Genomic DNA, 17,992 nt, shown 5'->3' on the forward strand with positions numbered 1-17,992 from the left:
CACGGCAGACTCGCCTTCATCCTTCCCTGTCTGCAGCTTTTCGTTAAGAAAGAGCTCCCAGCGGTCACCCCGTGGAGGTGGAGATAGGGTTTGATAGTAGAGCTGTTGGTGTTGGTTCAGCAGGCGATTCCCAGGTTTTATGCTCCATCGTGTGTACCGATCCACGTCACTACCCGTTGACAACCACGATAAGGATGCATAAGCAAACATCGACCTAATGATAGCAAAGTATATCCGCATTACCTGCCCGAATCCCCATGTGGAGGCAAAACTCCGGTTGCACAGCCCACAGACTGTGAGAACTCGTTTCATCTTCATCTCTACAAGAAGTTCCAAAAAAGCTTAATATCTAAAATGACTATCAGATATTTGACTTCTGCGGAGAATTGAAGAGTTGTATCCTTCATCTCTGAGACATGTTTGTTCCAAAGGAACTTCTTGTCTAAAATAACTCCCAGATATTTCACTTCATCGGAGAGTTGAAGGGTTGTACCCCTCATCTCTGGATGGCAAAGACCATCTAGTTTTCTCCCATTTGTAAATAATACCATCGTGGTTTTATTCGGATTAACTGGAAGTCCATGCCGAGGCACCAACTATCAATCAAATCAGCAGCACGTTGTATATTTCTACACACCGTTCCGAGATCCGGGTCAACATCAAGCACAGTCATGTGATCAGCATGAGCTTAAGCGTGCATTATGAGTGAGTGAGTTGATCAGCATAAGTGGAGATAGCACACCTCTTTAGGGACAGTCTTTCATTGCTTCGGTTGTTAAGTAGCGATCAACATCCACTTCAGCATACAGCAATCTCTCCGTTAGCATAGCATTCATCCAATTAATTAAAGTATCATCAACACCATGCACTCTGGCGGCATCATAAAGGTTTTGGAAAAGCGCACAGTCAAATGCCCATTCAATGTCCACCCCATCGCGTACTCACCCTTCAGAGTTGCGCTCTCTATCTTTGAAACCAAAGAATGAAAAACATACTTTCCACGCTGGTAAGCATGTGGTTCTCTTTTTTGGTGGGTGCAACCCAAGTACCTTCCCACGAATGTAAAGCTCAACCAGTCTCTCCAAACTTTTCAGCAAGAATGCTGTCAAGCTGATCTGTCTGAAGTTTTTTGGGTTAGAATAGTCAGTCATCTTTCCCAGGCTTCGGTATGAAGACTACCATCACCTTCTCTTCACCAAGAGGAACGCACGTTGCCCAAAGCACAGATGCCATGCATGCCAGGTACTTTCAAGTGTTCAAAGGACAGTACAGCAGTTGTTTCGGTTCACAATGCAACACTTACGTGTTAAAGAGGTTGAAGGAACCGCCAACCCCCCCTCCCTTCCAATTCTCTCACCGCTTCTCCCGGATGGTGTGCTTCCAAGATGGTCTGCACTGATTCCAGTTTGGAGTTCATGGGAGTACCATCGGGTTCTCTAAGAAAGTCCAACTTGGCCAACTCGTCTCTTTCAAAGACTCTACACAGCCTTGAAGTGTCTCCTCCGCCTTCTAGTTCCTCACAGTATTTACGCTGTTAGTTCCCGAAATTTAATCAGTCTTATTGCTTTTACAAAGACGGTCGAGAAGGCGCCTGTTTGATTTCCTGAGTTGTTGCAGTTCCACCAAAGAACGACCTCTTCATAGCACTCTAAAGTGTACAATTCAGAGTTTTCGATTCATCTTCAAGCACCAATGGAGCCCTTAGTCGCCTAAGAAGCTGCACTTTATTGCCAAAAAGTTCACTGAACTTTATCTAATCCGTTTTCCCTCTGAATATTACAGACTGAAATGTCTGTCCCCCAATTAGATGGAAGGTATCAGTGGCCATTCCGGGAAGCCCAATTAGTGCTGTGGTGCGTCGTTTTGATGCCACAAACTCCTAAGACCGTGACTCCGGTTTTGAACGCAGAGAGGCAGAGTCCAGCCTGCTCAGATTTTCAAAGCCAGCCCAGCACTCCTACCCCGCAGCTAGAAATCTCTCTGAAGTCACGAAAGGATGGTTTAACCAGTGTCCGTAGCCTGACTCTAGCTAGAGCTGGGCAATCGCAAAGAAAGTGTCGAGGCTTTTCACCTCTTTTCTGCAGCTTCGGCAATGCGAATTTTAGGGTATGCCGAGCCTGGTGGCATGATGGAGAGCATCTGCACACGCGCTTCTTTGAATCGTATTGTGCTTCGTTCTATTGTACTTTTTATTCAAAGCCTGCCACCATACATCTCAACAAAGCACGGCACAACCCTTTCCGGCTGCTTTTGTAGCGTGACTGGTATTATGCCATCTGCACCGAGAGATTTAGATGCGGAGAAGCTATTCATAGCCCAGTCGTTCTTATCCTCGGTAATCATCGATTTGATAGTCTCGCACGGCTAGGATGGCTGCAAAACCTCCAAGCAAGACTCTGACTCTAAGTGCTCCTCGCTGACGGGCGAACCAGCAGCTCCAAGGTTTCACTAGAAGATTCTGTCCAGTAGCGTTCCGACTTTCTAAGAAACGATGGGCTCCTGCGTTCCTTCGACAGAATCTTACTGAGCCTCGCGGATTCGCTGGTGATTTCGATGTTCTGACAATAGGCCTACCAAGGCTGCTTCTTGATTACATCACCTATAGTGGATCCTCCTGGGGTCTAAGCTGAAAAGTATCCGACTATGGTCTGAGAAAGATCCATGGTCCGACAATCTCCAGTTCTCCACTTTAAGAATTCCATTTCCATTTTCGGTTAGTAGGGCATCCCTTGTACTGTATAATAAACTATAATATTTGCTTTTGAGCCCTTTGATGATTCGGTAGCCTCCGACCCAAGGCAGGGGAAATCAAGCAGATTAGTCGAAGCGCACTACGAGTGCTGCAGATCTACTTGCATGGGGAGTTCGTCAGTCCCCGTCGGACCATCAATCCTCATGGTCTAGTCGACGGCATCGATTAGATCCAGGTCGTCGACCGGTTTTGCAGAACGGAGCACTTTCACCTTTGCCTTCCGGACTTCGAACCGCATTTTATAGTCTACCTTTTCCTATGCCCCCAAGCAGTCCTGTTTTATACGGAGCAGAAGAGGTTTGCTGTTCGTCTGGGGTTCCTCTTCCTTGATAACCACCCAGTTGCCCATGGGAATCCTACGGTTTTGAATGCGCAAGAATTACATGAGTTTGTCGTTATCCATGCGGGTCTCCTGGACTCTCGTCGTATGGGATAACTTTGAGATTTACGCCCTCCCCAGGCGTTTCTGATCTTAGCGACGCACTAACCGAGAAAGTCCCTAGAGAATCGGTCTTCCCAATTTTTAACATGGAACTTACGCTGTGTTTTTGCTCGACCTTGTCTTCAGATCGATTAGATTTGAGAGCTGTGGGCTTCGCTTTCTGCTTCTCTGCAAGTCATTTGCTGTTATACTTCTCAACAAGCGCCTGGTATTTAACAATGTCATTTTCATCCCCCTCGTCACAATCTTGCGCAGAATATGGATAGCCTTCTGGTACTGACTCCTGAACAAGACTCCAGTGGACCTTCGCTTCTTAGCTTCCAGTGACCGTCGTTCTTGTCGGTCTTTGATTTTCAGGATGCCCCTGATGTCGACAGTTTCGGGTTAGGAGTTCTATGGCTTCCAAGCTGGAAACTGCTAGTCCACCGCGACGACTTTTTCGTGTTCTCAGACCTCAACACTAATCGCTGGAAGAAAATTTAGCCCCGAGGAAGAGGCAATCGCCGAACCTGAGGCGGTGGAAGTTCACTACTCCACTGCTCCCACCAAAGAGTCCCAACGCCAGACTTTATCCTACTATGACGATCCTCACCGCTGGTCATCACAAAATTTGAGCTACTTTTCGCATATGTACGTAACTGTTTCTGCGTCCTTGAATGGTTAATGCTCAAAGCCTATTTCACCCCAATGAAGAAGGATATGAAAATAACATGGAATGAAAATTTAAAAACACTCAAATGTGCACCTTCTTTAATTTCGCATGAGAATTTATAGATAAAATGTTAAAACAATAAAATAGATATTCTTGGCAAAGACCATGTTAATTGAATGCTTGATAATTACTCAATTTAGAGAGGTTTGCATCCATCATCTCATCCAATCGTTAATTTTATATTGTAGTTAAAATTTGCACCTGGTGTTGGAAGCAGTTACCTGAATAATGAACTCGTAAAAAGTATCTGAACGCAGTTCACGATAAAATCACCTAGGCCGAGAGTAAAACATTAACCACACATGCCACGGAGGTAAAACACGCTTAATGGCTATAATAAAGAGATACACGTAATCATATTATGTGCAAAGGTAATATATAGAGCCATAGGAATTCGCGTGTATATACAAACGTATATGACCGGGAAATTACTCATCTGTGAATATTAATAACGCTGATCAGCGTTTAACGAAAACCGTTCAGAGTTGATGTTATGGATAAGTTGCTGAATGACGGCCGTTGCTTCTTCTCTTTGTTATTATGAGACCAATCTTGTGTTTTAGATGCATGTGCGTTTTAACCCATTCGTGAGGATGTATCCAGCACTCCATTCATCACCCTCGCGTTTAGTCCTTGGAGAACACAAGACTATCTTCCAAAGTTCAAGTCAGATTTATCGAAATACCTACATGGCGGTTGTCCCTCACTTTAATAATCAGATATAATTCCTGTGTCTTAGTTCTGTGATTAATAACAGCTAATCTGAGGGTTAGTAGTCATCTGACTTACAAACGATCTTTCCTTCCTAGTCATAATTCGAGAATGATGTGCAACTCGCACATTCATCATTTTTCGCGGCTCTTGGCGAAATGTTACTTTGCTCGCGAAACTGTTATTTAATTTCTGTTATGACGCGAACGTCAGCGCGTGCTAAGGAAAATTGATAGCCAGGGAAACGGTTACAAATAAATCTTAGCAGGTTACACATGATACCCACTGTTTTCCGTCTAAAACATGTTTTCTTCACACCTTTGGGAAAATCCTGGAAAGCTCGGATAGTGTTCTGAAGTTAAGTCACTACTTACTTGAAATGCCCTATCCAGATCTCAAAGAGTCCTGAAAACCCCTATACAAGGAATCAAGAAATCTTGGAATAAAATCTTAAATCTTTCCACCCCGAAGTTTCTGCACTATTTTTACTTCCCGCATTGTTTTTCCGTCTGCTGTCCTGATGTTATAGCACTTACCACCCTAAGCAATTAAGACCCATTTTTGCGCCTGATGAATCGAATTCGATGTAACCTTTATCAGATTTCCCAGAACCTTACTTCGGCTCTCCATTTTCTTCAAGATCGCCAGAGTAGAAATGTCTAAACGACCCCTATCAGGAAAGCCTCGATCAAATCGCTCATGTTAATATTTTAGACATTGAGTCGTTCTTCTATCTGGAAAATGGGAGCACTAGGCTCTGTGTACACCATGGGGATTATCAGCCCTCCCCAAGATTTTCCGAGAAGCTATCACTTTCCCCCTAACTTGAATGATTCCGACAACTACACACTCTTTTATCAAAATATAAGGGGTCTAAGGACGAAGCTGTCGGATTTCAAACTGTCTACATTAGCATTCCAACATCATGTCATCTGCATTTCTGAAACCTGGCTGGATGACATGATTTTAGATTCTCAGCTCCTCGAAGGATACTCTGTCTTTCGTTGTGACAGAAACTGCGCTGTGCTTGGTAATACAACTGGCGGAGGAACTCTAATAGCTTTTAAGTCCCTTCTCCGTACCGAAATAATTTTTTCATCCTCCTCCTCCTTCTCCTACGATTCTGTCACCATACGTGTCTTTCCGCCAAACGTATGCCCCTTCATCATATCGTGTGTATATTTTCCCTGCCTAAGCCCACCTTCTCTGTACGAGGATTTCTTGGACAGATTATCAGAGGTCCTAATAGTTTTGCTTCCTTTCATCCTCTGTGGCGACTTTAATCTTCCTATGCTCTCCTGGCCCATTACTCCTGGCCTTCCCTCCCTCCCTAATAACTCCATCCACCCTTCGCTTCCTCTATCCACTTTCATGTACACTTGCAGTTTAACCTTTTTAGAAGCCACTTAGATCGCACTCTTCACCTTGTCCTCTCTAACCTTTCTGTGCGTTGCCTTTCCCAATCCCTTCATGCTCTGTCTTACGTTGCCCCCGACGCCCATCATTCTGCTCTCGAGTTCGATGTTCAAATATTCCGACCCCACTCTCCTGTCGCTCGCAAGCCTATCAAGTTCAACTTTCGTAAGGCGAACTTCGAAGGTCTTAACTCAACCCAGCCGTCAATCAACTGGGTCCCACTCCTCTCTCCATTTGCGTGTGACCAAGCACTCAAAACTTTCTATACCATTTTATCTGATCTTCTTCCCTGTTACGTTCCCTCCTTTCCTAAGTGATTACGCTCTTACCCCGTCTGGTTCACCATTGAAGTTCACAGAAAACTACATCAAAAACACACTGCGAGGAAGAAGTTCCTGTCTTCTAGAAATGATGCTGACTTAGTTTTTTTCAAATCTCTACGTTCCTCGGTCAAATCCTCAATACGTAAGTCCAGAAACAAATATTTGACCAGTGTCGGAGACTCACTAAAGCGCGGAAACCTGAAACCTTTCTGGTCCCACATTCGCAACTCCCGCTGCCTGCCCAGTAATCCCCTCCGTCCATTAAATTCTCTGGTTTCTCAGCTAACTCCCCCCAACTATCTTGTGATTTGCTCCGCCGCTACTTTTCGTCAGTCTATGTTCCCCTCCTTCCTCCGAATCCCTCCCGATAGTGGTTGTAACCTGACCCACAGTAGATCTACTATAGGCAGTACCCTTACAAAAATGACCCCACTTGCAAATGTGCTTGCAGAAGCTTATCTGTGCACATCAGAGACGCTAAACAAGGAAAAGGCATAATCTTCATCAAATCGTATTGGTAAGAGAGAGATCGGTAAGCTTCTGCTATTCTGATACTACGGTGTGGTCACCCATATAGCAAAAAGTTGTTTCACGTATTCACTTATACATTAGCAAAAACTTGCCAATCTCACCAATACATTGGCAAGTCCGGGCGGTATGTCAAACACTGCTGATCGGGTTTTTGGTACATCTCGCTCATGGTCAAGGGCAAAACAATTTGAAATCGTGTGTACTCGCACTGATTTCCCCCCTTGAGGGGCAAGGGGAAGTGAGGTAGCTGTCTAGTATCTAACTGTGACCTGACCCATATCGCCTACCATTCCCCTTCTTACTCCTCCCCTTGTCGAGTACCTCATTGACAAATTTGATGCCAATGTCGGACTTGGCTACGATGGTCTTCCAAACCTCTTTTTGCTCAAAACTGATAAGTCCATCTCTCTTCCCCTATCTCTAATTTTCAACAAAAAACCCCAAAGAGAATCATTTTCCCGGCTGTCGAAAAAGGCTCTCATCGTTCCCATACACAAAAGTGGCGATCGTAAGCTTGCCGAGAATTACCGTCCCATTTCCCTCCTCTCCTTCTGTTCCAAAATCCTGAAAAGATATGTCAGCGACTGATTGTCCGCCCACTTTGGCCCACACATAGTGAAAAAGCAACACGGTTTCGTTAAACATACGTTCACTGCCTCCAACCTGCTTGACTTTACCAACTGTTCTATCCAAACTCTCGTCTCTAAAAGTTCCCATACCACTTGTTTTATGGCTTGCCTCTTACCTTTCCAACCGATCCTGCTGCGTCTCTTTTGACGGCTGTACTTCCCGCTCCTTCTCCCCTCCTCTGGCGTCTCATCGGGATTTATTCTGGGTCCTTGGTTATTTTTATTTTTTATTAACGACCTTCTTCCCTCCTTACTTGTACCTGTTTGCTCTATGCAGACGACCTTAAGCTGTTTTCTGCTATATCGTCGGCTATGGACTGTGTTTCCTTCCAATCTAACCTGGACACTCTGGCTCGCTCTTCTTTCTTCAACTCTCTTAACGGGCGTTCCTTACCCTGTTTAAATTTCACTCAAGACCTCGGACCCACTTTCGACAATAAGCTCCGCTTTGACACCCATTGCGTGGATGCCATCAACCGAGCAGCAAAATTGTCAGGCTTTATACTTCGCTCCTCCTCTGATTTTAACTCCATCCAACCCTCCTTAACTCTCTCCAATTCCCTAGTGAGGAATTCGCTCGAGTATTGCTCCGTGATCTGGACCCCTTCTCGTAACTGTGATTGAAAATGTGCATCGTAAATTCACCCGTTCTTTCTTCTTTTGGAAAAGCTTCCCTCGTGTGGACTACTGCTCTCGCCACTGCTTTCTGAACCTTCCCTTCCCTTAATGTGAGACCTATTAACTGTCACTTCTGTTTTCTGATCACGGGCATCTGGACGGTATGCCCACGAAGTTCTCCATTTGTTATTGCCTTAGGCCAGAATACCCCGATGACAAGACACAAACATGAATTGATGAAAGCTTGGAGATTTTAAATAGCAGTGGAAATCATTTTCCACGCACTACCTCCACGCAATAGTAAAGTCGAATCCCGGTAATTGGTATCCCAATTATTCCTATTTCTGGCTTATCCAAAGAGATTAGCCGATAATTGGTAATCACGATAATTCGTACCAAATCATCAGTCCCCTGACAATGCGAATTATCGGGATTCTACTGAATAGAAAGAATATTGGAAACTTGATGCTGACTCGTATTCCTAGAATTTGGACAAAAAATCGAAACCAAAATTAGTACACTCATGTGTACCTTCAGGGAAATGAGCAGCTAGTAATCTGTAGGCGTCAAGTCAGGGGAATGCGGAGGCGGTTCAAAACATCCCATCCCAACAAGTTCAGGAGTTTCCCCGTAACGTTGGGCGTGAAAGATCCGGAATTGTCATACCGCAGGCAGATTCCCTTTAGCAGCGTGCGCCTGCGTTTATTCTGAATCATCCCTTTCAATTTTTTTCAGGATCTCCCAGTTTCTTTCGTGATCCCAAAAAACAGTTGCCAATTTTTTTTTTGCTGAAATTAGGGTCTTAAATTTTTTGGTGATGGGCGAAATCCTTTGTTTTCAAACATTGGAAATCTCAACTCGAATTTTCCCTTCACAACAAGTTAGCGGATTAGATTAGATTAGATCAACAGTTTTCGAAACCGTGACCCTGGATCAATTTTCAACATACTAACCACAAATTAGTCTTAACGCGGGAGTGTTCCTAACATGTCAAAAAACCATTCTCTAGGGCCGCGAGGGCCTTGGCGTACTTACTTTCTGGACGTGCCACCGATAACAAGACGGAATAATATCAATGATTGAATGCAGCCTTATCCGGCTCCAATTTGTATTTCGAACTCCTCTGAAATTTTATTTCGATGCATCATGTGAGATTTGGCGCCATCATATGTCGCTCTAATAATAGCTGTTAGATTCTCTGGAATGTGCCTCCTGCGTAGAGCACTTCTAATACACTCCCTATTCACGCTATCGAAAGCTATCTCAAAATCGATGAGGAGCAGGTACAACGAAGATTTAAACTCCTTGCACTCGTACAAAATGAACCCTAGGGTTGATGTGGTCAATGCAGGAGGATCCTGCGCTCTCTGTTAATCAAACTTTCGAGGTGTCCTTTGAAGTGTTTCAGGATAACTTTGGCTATTATCTTTCCAATGACAGAGAGTTGCAAACCACCACCACTCCAATTATGACACTCAAAACAGGTCCCCTTCTTTGGAATCTTGATGATCATCCCCCTCTTCCACTCTTTGGGAAAGGTCCGGGATTCCAAAGATTTCCGTACGAGTGCAAGCAACAGATCTGCAATAACTGCAGGTGAAGCGATAAATAACTCTGTGGAGAGACCGTCTAGCCCAGCGACTTTACTCCGTTCAAGTGCATTGTTGGCCGAAATAATTTCTCTTTTGCTTGAAAGGACAGTCCGTATCCGCATATTACGGTGACTAGCAATTTCATCCACAAGAGCAGTAACTACACCGGATGGGATACGGTTAAGAACCGTAGTGAAGTGGTCCTTCCATTTCTTCTATTATTCTTCATCGCGGATGGAAAGTTGACCATTAACATCCCTCACCAGTACGGTTTGTTGTTATTAGTTGTTTGGTTTTTGGTGCTGACGTTGCCACCATATACTTTGTCTTACCTTCATTGATGTGCAGCCTAAGATCTCGTGCCGCCTGCTCGATCTGGATGAAGATAGAGTGTACATCTCGGGTTGATCTTCCCATGATGTCGATATCGTTAGCGTAGGCCAGTAGTTAGGTGGACTTGAAGAGGATGGTGGCTCTCGCATTTACGTCGGCATCGCGAATCACCTTCTCTAGGGCCAGGTTGAAGAGGACGCATAACCGGGCATCCCCTTGTCGTGGACCGTTGTTCAAATCGAGTGGTCTTGAGAGTGATCCTGGTGCTTTTATCTGGCCTCGCACGTTGGTCAGGGTCAGCCTAGTCAGTCTTATCAATTGCGTCAGGATACCGAATTTAAAGTGTAAAGTTGTACCCTGGCTATGCTATCATAGGTGGCTTTAAAGTCGATGAAAAGATGGTACAACTGATGTCCATATTCCAACGGTTTTTCCATTGCTTGCCGTAGAGACAAAATCTGATCTGTTGCTGATTTACCTGGAGGGAAACCTCTTTGGTATGGGCCAATGACATTCTGGGCGTGCGGGGGTTTCCGATCCAGCAAGTTAGCGGAAAATATCTTATAGGTGGTACTCAGCAATGTGATACCTCTATAATTGATGCATGGTGCGATTTGTCCCTTTTTATGTATGAGACAGATAATGCCCCTTTGCCAGTCGTCAGGCATTGATTCGCTGTCCCACACCTTGAGCACAAGTTGATGAACCACTTGGTGTAGTTGGTCACCTCCATATCTAACTAATTCGGCTGTAATTCCATCGGCTTCTGGTAACTTATGATTTTTAAGCCGATGCACTGCACGAACTGTTTCTTCTATACTTGGTGGTAGCAGTATTCGTCCGTCGTCTTCATTTGGTGGAACCTCCAACTCGCCGATGTTTTGGTTGTTCAGTAGTTCATCAAACTACTTAACCCATTGTTCCAATATACCCATTCTGTCGAAAATCAGATTCCCCTCTTTGTCTCGGCAGGATGAGCATCGAGGTGTGTAAGGCTTCATCCTGCTGACTTGTTGGTATAACTTGCACGACTGGTGCGATTGGTCCCTGTACTTTTCGAGTTCACTGACCTGTTAGTTCTCCCAGGCTTCCTTTTCCCGTCTGTGAAATCGCTTCTCCCCTCGACGGAGTTCGTGATAAGTCTCCGCGCGTGCCCGCATTCTTTGAGAATGCAACATTACTCGATATGCAGCAGTCTTCCGTTCCGTTCCAAGCTTAAATTCAGCGTCAAACCAGTCGTTCCGACTCTTTTTGTCGCTGGGGCCAAGTAAGTTTGTGGCCGTATTTATGACAACGTTCTTCAGGTTATTGTGAGGATCATTTGTTGATGATTCATCTCCAGGACCTCTGTTGATTGCGGTTATCTGGGTGGTATTGTTATTCGAGCCCCGAGCACCATCCCAACCAGATAGTGATCCGAGTCTATATTGGCCCCTTATATATTCTGACATTCATCAAGACTGAGAGGTGGCGGCATTCGATCAGCACGTGGTCAATTCGGTTGAAAGTGGTCCCGTCTGGAGAGGCACACATTTATTTGTGGACCACTTTCCGTGCAAACCAGGTACTTCCAACAACCATTTCGTATGACACTGCTAATTGTATAATCAGCAGTCCGTTATCATTCGTATTTTGATGTAATCTACGGGAGCCCACGTATCGCCTGAATACGGGCTCCGTCCCTACTTGGCTGTTAAAATCCCCAATTATGATTTTGATATCACACCTGCGACAGGCTTCGAGGGTTCGTTCTACTGCCTCGTAGAAGGTATCCTTCTCTGACTCTGCAATCCCCTCTGAAGGAGAGTGAACGTTAATGAGGCTTATATTTCTAAATTTGCCTCGCAAGCGCAGAGTGCATAATCGTTCGCTTATATTTTCAAAACCGATAGAAGCAGGTTTCATTTTTTGGTTTACTAAGAAACATACTCCGAGCACATGGTTTACTAGATGGCCACTATATTATATGGTGTAGCGACTCTTCTCCAGGAAACCCATCCCTGTCCTACGCATCTCTTGCAACGCTGTTACATCACCCCTATATTGGGACAGAGTATCGGCTAGCTGCTTGGCAGTTCCATCTCTGTGCAGGTATGATAAAATGCGCAAATCGTTATTCCGTTGTCGTTGCCGGGTTCGTCGTTATCAATCCAGTCAGAGGCTCCTGTTGTGGCTTCGTAACAAGTTGTTTTCCGTGTACAGCTCTCAGCCCTACCCAACTCCCAACCTGGAAGACCAGTTGGTACAATTTAATCCTTGTCCGCCTGTAGGTTCTCGTTAAGGAAGAGCTCGCAGCGGTCGCCAAGTGGAGGTGCAGATTGGGTTTGGTGGTGGTGTTGGTTCAGCAGGCGTTTCCCAGGTCTTATGCTCCATCGTGGGTACCAATCCACGTTTCACCCTGGAGCTGTACTATCCTTTGACCACCGTTTCTTGGAACATTGCGTTGCGTTATAATAGGTACATTCAATGGAGGTGGACGTACACTTTCCCCATTTAATATTGGCTTGCACTATTAGGATTTTTAAATAAAATTTGGAATCGTTCAAATGTAAATTAATTCTTGCGGTTAGGGGAAAGCGACCAGTTGTTAGATTTTTTGTAAAATAAATAAAATGATTCATTTTAAAAGATAGGAATTGGTAAATTGAGATGAATAAATTGGGAAAAATAAGGGATGTTAAGACGAGAGAAAACGAAGGAATATTAACCTCCACCAGAACCTTTTCATTCCCTATGGGGGGGGGGGGGGGGGGTTGACAATTCAACCTTTACGAATAATTGCTCATCTATAACAATTGTTAAATTTTAATGATCAGAATCCCATTTTCCTCAAAAACGATTATCACGCAAAAAAAAGTCTGTAGGGATCCTGAATTTAAGGTAACGGATCAATTGAACAGTAAGTATCTGAGCCGTTGAAGAAGCAACGCGGGGCTAAAAAACAGAACAAATGCTTAATCGCTACTAATTTTTTATCATGAATTGATCCCTTCAATGCCCAAAAAGTCATAACTCTAACGCCTCCGTATTTACCTCATCACCTAACAAATAGTTACGTATCTATCTGCATACGCTGCATTTTATTGATGGCACCAGCAGAGATATCTTAAAACGTGACTGCCTCGACAGACAAATGATTGAGTTGGTGTTTCCCCAGCAGCATCGGAAGGCTCACTAATAGGTCATCGGGTTCATTTTGAATTGGAATATCTAATTTTTTACCTTTATTCTTTGTTCTTTTTCCATCATTCGATGTAAACGTTTTACCGTGTGTGTTACACAACCGAATGGTCCTCTCTACAGTTAGAATTACTGAATCTTAATGTTTTTTCAGTAACCTTTGTGAAGATGTTACACGCTAAGCTCAGATCGGATATTGTTAACTTTTCCTTAAAATGATTAATTGTTGAAATACACACAAAATTGGGGTTTTCCGTTGGGCGTTGGGCGATGTTGAGTAATCAATTATTTTGTATGTCAATTTTGCTGAGGTAAGGAACAATGATACATGAACACCTATCAACGGAAATCACATATGAGTTAATGAGAATATAAATGAAACTCGTATAAGAATACACAGAACAATTCCGTGTTTCTACTTGGAGTACATACCCGAACATAGATGTACACTCATAAGTAGCTACTTATGTATCTTCACATGTGCACACATTATTTCTCATGTTGATCGATGGTTATTGAAATATGATATTTGTTGCTTTTGTTTAAAAATCAACAAACAATTAATTGTTACTAAAGACAGTGATGTACGGAAAACTGACTTCTATTTCAAAAGATCAAAGCAGCAGATCAAAGATAGATCAATAGATCAAAACATTAGTAAGATTCCACTTGATAGCAAATTGAAAGAATTTAAAGATAAATTGATTTTCGTATGAAATTAGAGGTCATATTATGCAATGAAAAGATATTTTACAAGAAAACGCGCATATGTATTATAACTCTTCCTAAAATTTGATCCCTAAATACCACAACCACATCTGCCAGACACTTCTATTTCTTTTTGACAATGTATCCCAGGTTTTTGCATGGAGTTCATAATTCTTTTGAATAATCTCAGCATGCCTTTATAGAGCGACCCTCATTTTGGTAAATAACGACGGCTCTTAGTCAGCATTTCATATTTGAAAAAATGGTGGTAGGAACGTAGAAGGATGCCTCTGGGATGGATTCGATATCACAGTAAAACTAAGGTTTCATAAATTACTGTTTGGTCAGCACTGGCCAAAGAGAGTAAACCGGAAGTCTCCTCTTCTCACCTAAAGGTCGTTATGGTCGTACCACCGCTTTCTTCAGTTCTAGAGAAGCTAGCAGCTCTAAACTGACCCTGTCAAACCCGTACCATCATTGGTTTCGTTGATTTCCATACCGTTATTCTATAAGCCTGCCTTCCGGAAGTCGTCTGCATTTTCTGTCCATGTATTCCACGTAGTCAGCCCATCGTAACTCCTGGAATAATATCAAAATGGAGACGGCCGAATCATTCTGTTTAATAAGGTGGCTCCCAAATCACCACCAAGAAATTCACGCGGCTGCATTGGCTTGTTTACTACAACCAGAATGAGTCCTGAAACTTTACCTTAATTGGCCTTGTACTATACTATATGGCGTCATGTTCGCTTTCAGTCACTTCAAAGTCGAACATTGGTGTTGAATTATAGTATTGAGAAGTACCTCAAAGTAATCAACCGAATTATTCCTCATTTTCTACATGTCATCTCAAGTTTCTGTCATCTCCTTAGACCGTTTAGTCCCTGGCTTTTTTCTTCTGCATATTTTATCAGTTGTTTTCCTATAGTCAACGTATTTCTCGACTGGCCCTTGGGCGTTTCTTACATTGTCCATGTACAGCTTTTTTGTGCCCATGACAACCTGACATTCGCTTCAATAGGCTTAACTGCGTTTCTTACTACATTCTACAAGTGCTTCCACCTCACATTCATGCACCGGTTCGTTGGTTCTAAGTTATCGAATATGTTTGAATATCAAATCTTGATCTTAGGCAATACCATTCCGACCCTTCATAAGACATCAATGGCGTATTAAGTACTGTATCTCACGGAGGACGTTGAGATAAAATCTGGACCCGAGGTGAAAATTATCCAAACCTGGGGTGAAAATTATCCAAACTTGGGGTGAAAATTAGGAGGAGCGTCCCAGGGCGAAACGTGGACTGGTATCCATGATGGAGCATAAAACCTGGCAAACGCCAGCTAAACAAGCATCAACAGTTCTACTACCAAACCCTATCTCCACCCCCACGTGGTGACCGCTGGGAACTCTTTCTTAACGAAAAGCTGCAGACGGAGAAGGATGAAGGCGAGTCTCCCGCGCCTAAAAACGGGACAAATTCCACCAACTGGTCCTCCACGTTGAGATTTTAGTAGGGCTGACAACCCTACACGGAAACAACTCTTTACGAAACCTTACGAAGATCAACTCGGCAATGGAATAAAGATTTGCGCGTTGTCTCATGGAACGTGCCCTCCCTGTTCAGAGCCGATACCCTGTCCCAATATAGGGCTGATTTAACAGCGCTGCAAGAGATGCGTTGAACAGGGGCCGGTTTCCCGGAGAAGAGTCGCTACACATATATTATAAAGGACATCCAGTAAACCATATGCTCGGAGTTGGTTTCTTGGTCAACCAGAAAATGAAACCTGTTGTTTTCGGCTTTGAAAATATAAGCGCATGACTATGCATTCCGCGCTTTCGAGGTAAATTTAGAAATATAAGCCTAACACAGGTTCACACTCCTAGTGATGAGACTGCAGGGTTGGAGAAGGATACCTTCTACGAGGCAATAGAACGAACCCTCGAAGCCTGTCCCAGATATGATATCAAAATTACACTTGAGGATTTTAACAGCCAACTAGGGATGGAGCCCGTATTCAAACGATACGATGGCTCCCATAGCTTACATCAAAATACAATTAATAACGGAGTGTGAATTACCTGGTTTGCGCGGAAAGCGGTCCACAAACAAATGTGTGCCTCTCCAGATAGGACCACTTTCAACCAAATTGACCACGTGTTATATAGGAGGGCCAATATAGACACGGTTCACTATCTCGCTGGCATGGCGCTCCGAGTTCGAATAACAACACCAAACAGAATCCCCTCTGACAATCAGGTGTGAGTTAACACTGAAGCCATCCACAACACAACCCTCCGCAACATCTATAAGAGGGAAATGGGTACCGCAATAGCTGCAGTCAACGGAGATCCTGGAGATCATCAAATGATCCTCACAATCACCTGAAGAACATTATCATAAATACGGTCACAAAGATATTTGACCCCAGCCGCAAAAAACGCCGGAACGGCTGGTTTGACGATGCATGTAAACTAGCAACGGAACGGAAGAATGCTGCATACCGAGTAATGTTGCATTCTCAAAAGACGCGGGCACGCACGGAGATTCATCGGGAACTCCGGCGAGCGGAGAAGCGACTTCCCAGACGGAAAAAGGAAGCCTGGGAGAACCAACAGACCTGTGAACTAGAAAAATAAAGGGAGCAACCGCACCAGGGCGGAAGTTTTACCAACAAGTCAGCAGCATGAAGCCTTACACACCTCGATGCTCGTCCTGCCGAGACTAAGAGGGAAATTTAATTTCCGAAAGAATGGGCACATTGGAGCGATGGGTTGATGACTTTGATGAACTACTGAACAACCAGAACGTCTGCGAGTTGGAGGTTTAAAAATCAAATTGTCGCCAGGAGCCAATGGAATTACAGCCGAATTGGTTAAATATGATGGCGAGTCATCAGCTGATGCTCCATATGTGGGACAGCGAATCAATGCATGACGACTGACATTGAGGCATCATCTGTTTCATACATAAAAAGGGAGATATCACACAGTGCAACAATTATAGACGCGTTGCTGAGTACCATATATAAGATATTCTCCTCTAGCTTGCTAGGCCGGATAGCCCCATACGCCCAGAACATCATTGGCTCATTCCAAAGAGGCTTCACTCCAGGCAAATCAGAAACAGATCAGATTTTCTCTCTGCAGCAAGCGATGGAAAAACTATTAGAATAAAAGCCGCCAATGATAGCATGGCCAGGGTAAAACTGTACACAACCATGAGAGAATTCGGTATGCCAACGAAATTGATAAAACTAACTAGGTTGACCCTGACTAATGTGCGAGGCAAATAAAAGCAGCAGGATCACTCTCAAGACCATTCGACATCAACAACGGTCTAAGGGGATGCCTCTTAACCGGGCTCTGGAGATAGTGATCCGTGATGCAGAGGTAAAGCTTTTACTGTACAAGACAATGATCTTGTCATTCCTTATGTATTCCTCGAAGACCTGGGTTGTTAACAAGAAAAATTGCGAACTCTTGGCAGCGTTCAGGAGCAGAATCCTCCGAAGAATGTTTGGCCCCCTACATGAGGATCGACAATTTCGTAGCCTACATAACAACGAAATCTATGCGCGATACCACGATTGTCAGGTTGTGGATAAAATCTGGCTTAATTGGTTACGGTGGGCGAATCACTTAATCCGATGAAGATGATCCAGGTGGGAAAGTTTATAATGGCAATACCTATGGTGGGAAAAGAAGACGAGGCAGACCCTGCCTGAGATGGAGCGATGGCGTAGGTCAGGACGCCAGACAATTTTTAGGAAGTTCGAATCGGTGGAATTCACCCCAAAACCAGGATGTCTGGAGTTCCTAATTAAGGCAGGCCTAGACAGGATACCGGTTGTTGCCCCGTTGATGATGATGATGATGAAGTTTTTGCAAATATATCCAAATCCATTTGTCGAGTAGCGCAGGAGATACTCTCCCAGCGGGTGTTGAAAATCAATGTCAATTTATGTAGCTATTGTGTACGAACAATACGAAAATCTACATAGCGGAGTATGAATAGCAGACAAAAGCAGCAGGCACCGAT

This window comes from Hermetia illucens, chromosome 1 (genome assembly GCF_905115235.1).
Source record: "Hermetia illucens chromosome 1, iHerIll2.2.curated.20191125, whole genome shotgun sequence".
In the NCBI taxonomy this organism is placed as follows: Eukaryota; Metazoa; Arthropoda; class Insecta; order Diptera; family Stratiomyidae; genus Hermetia; species Hermetia illucens.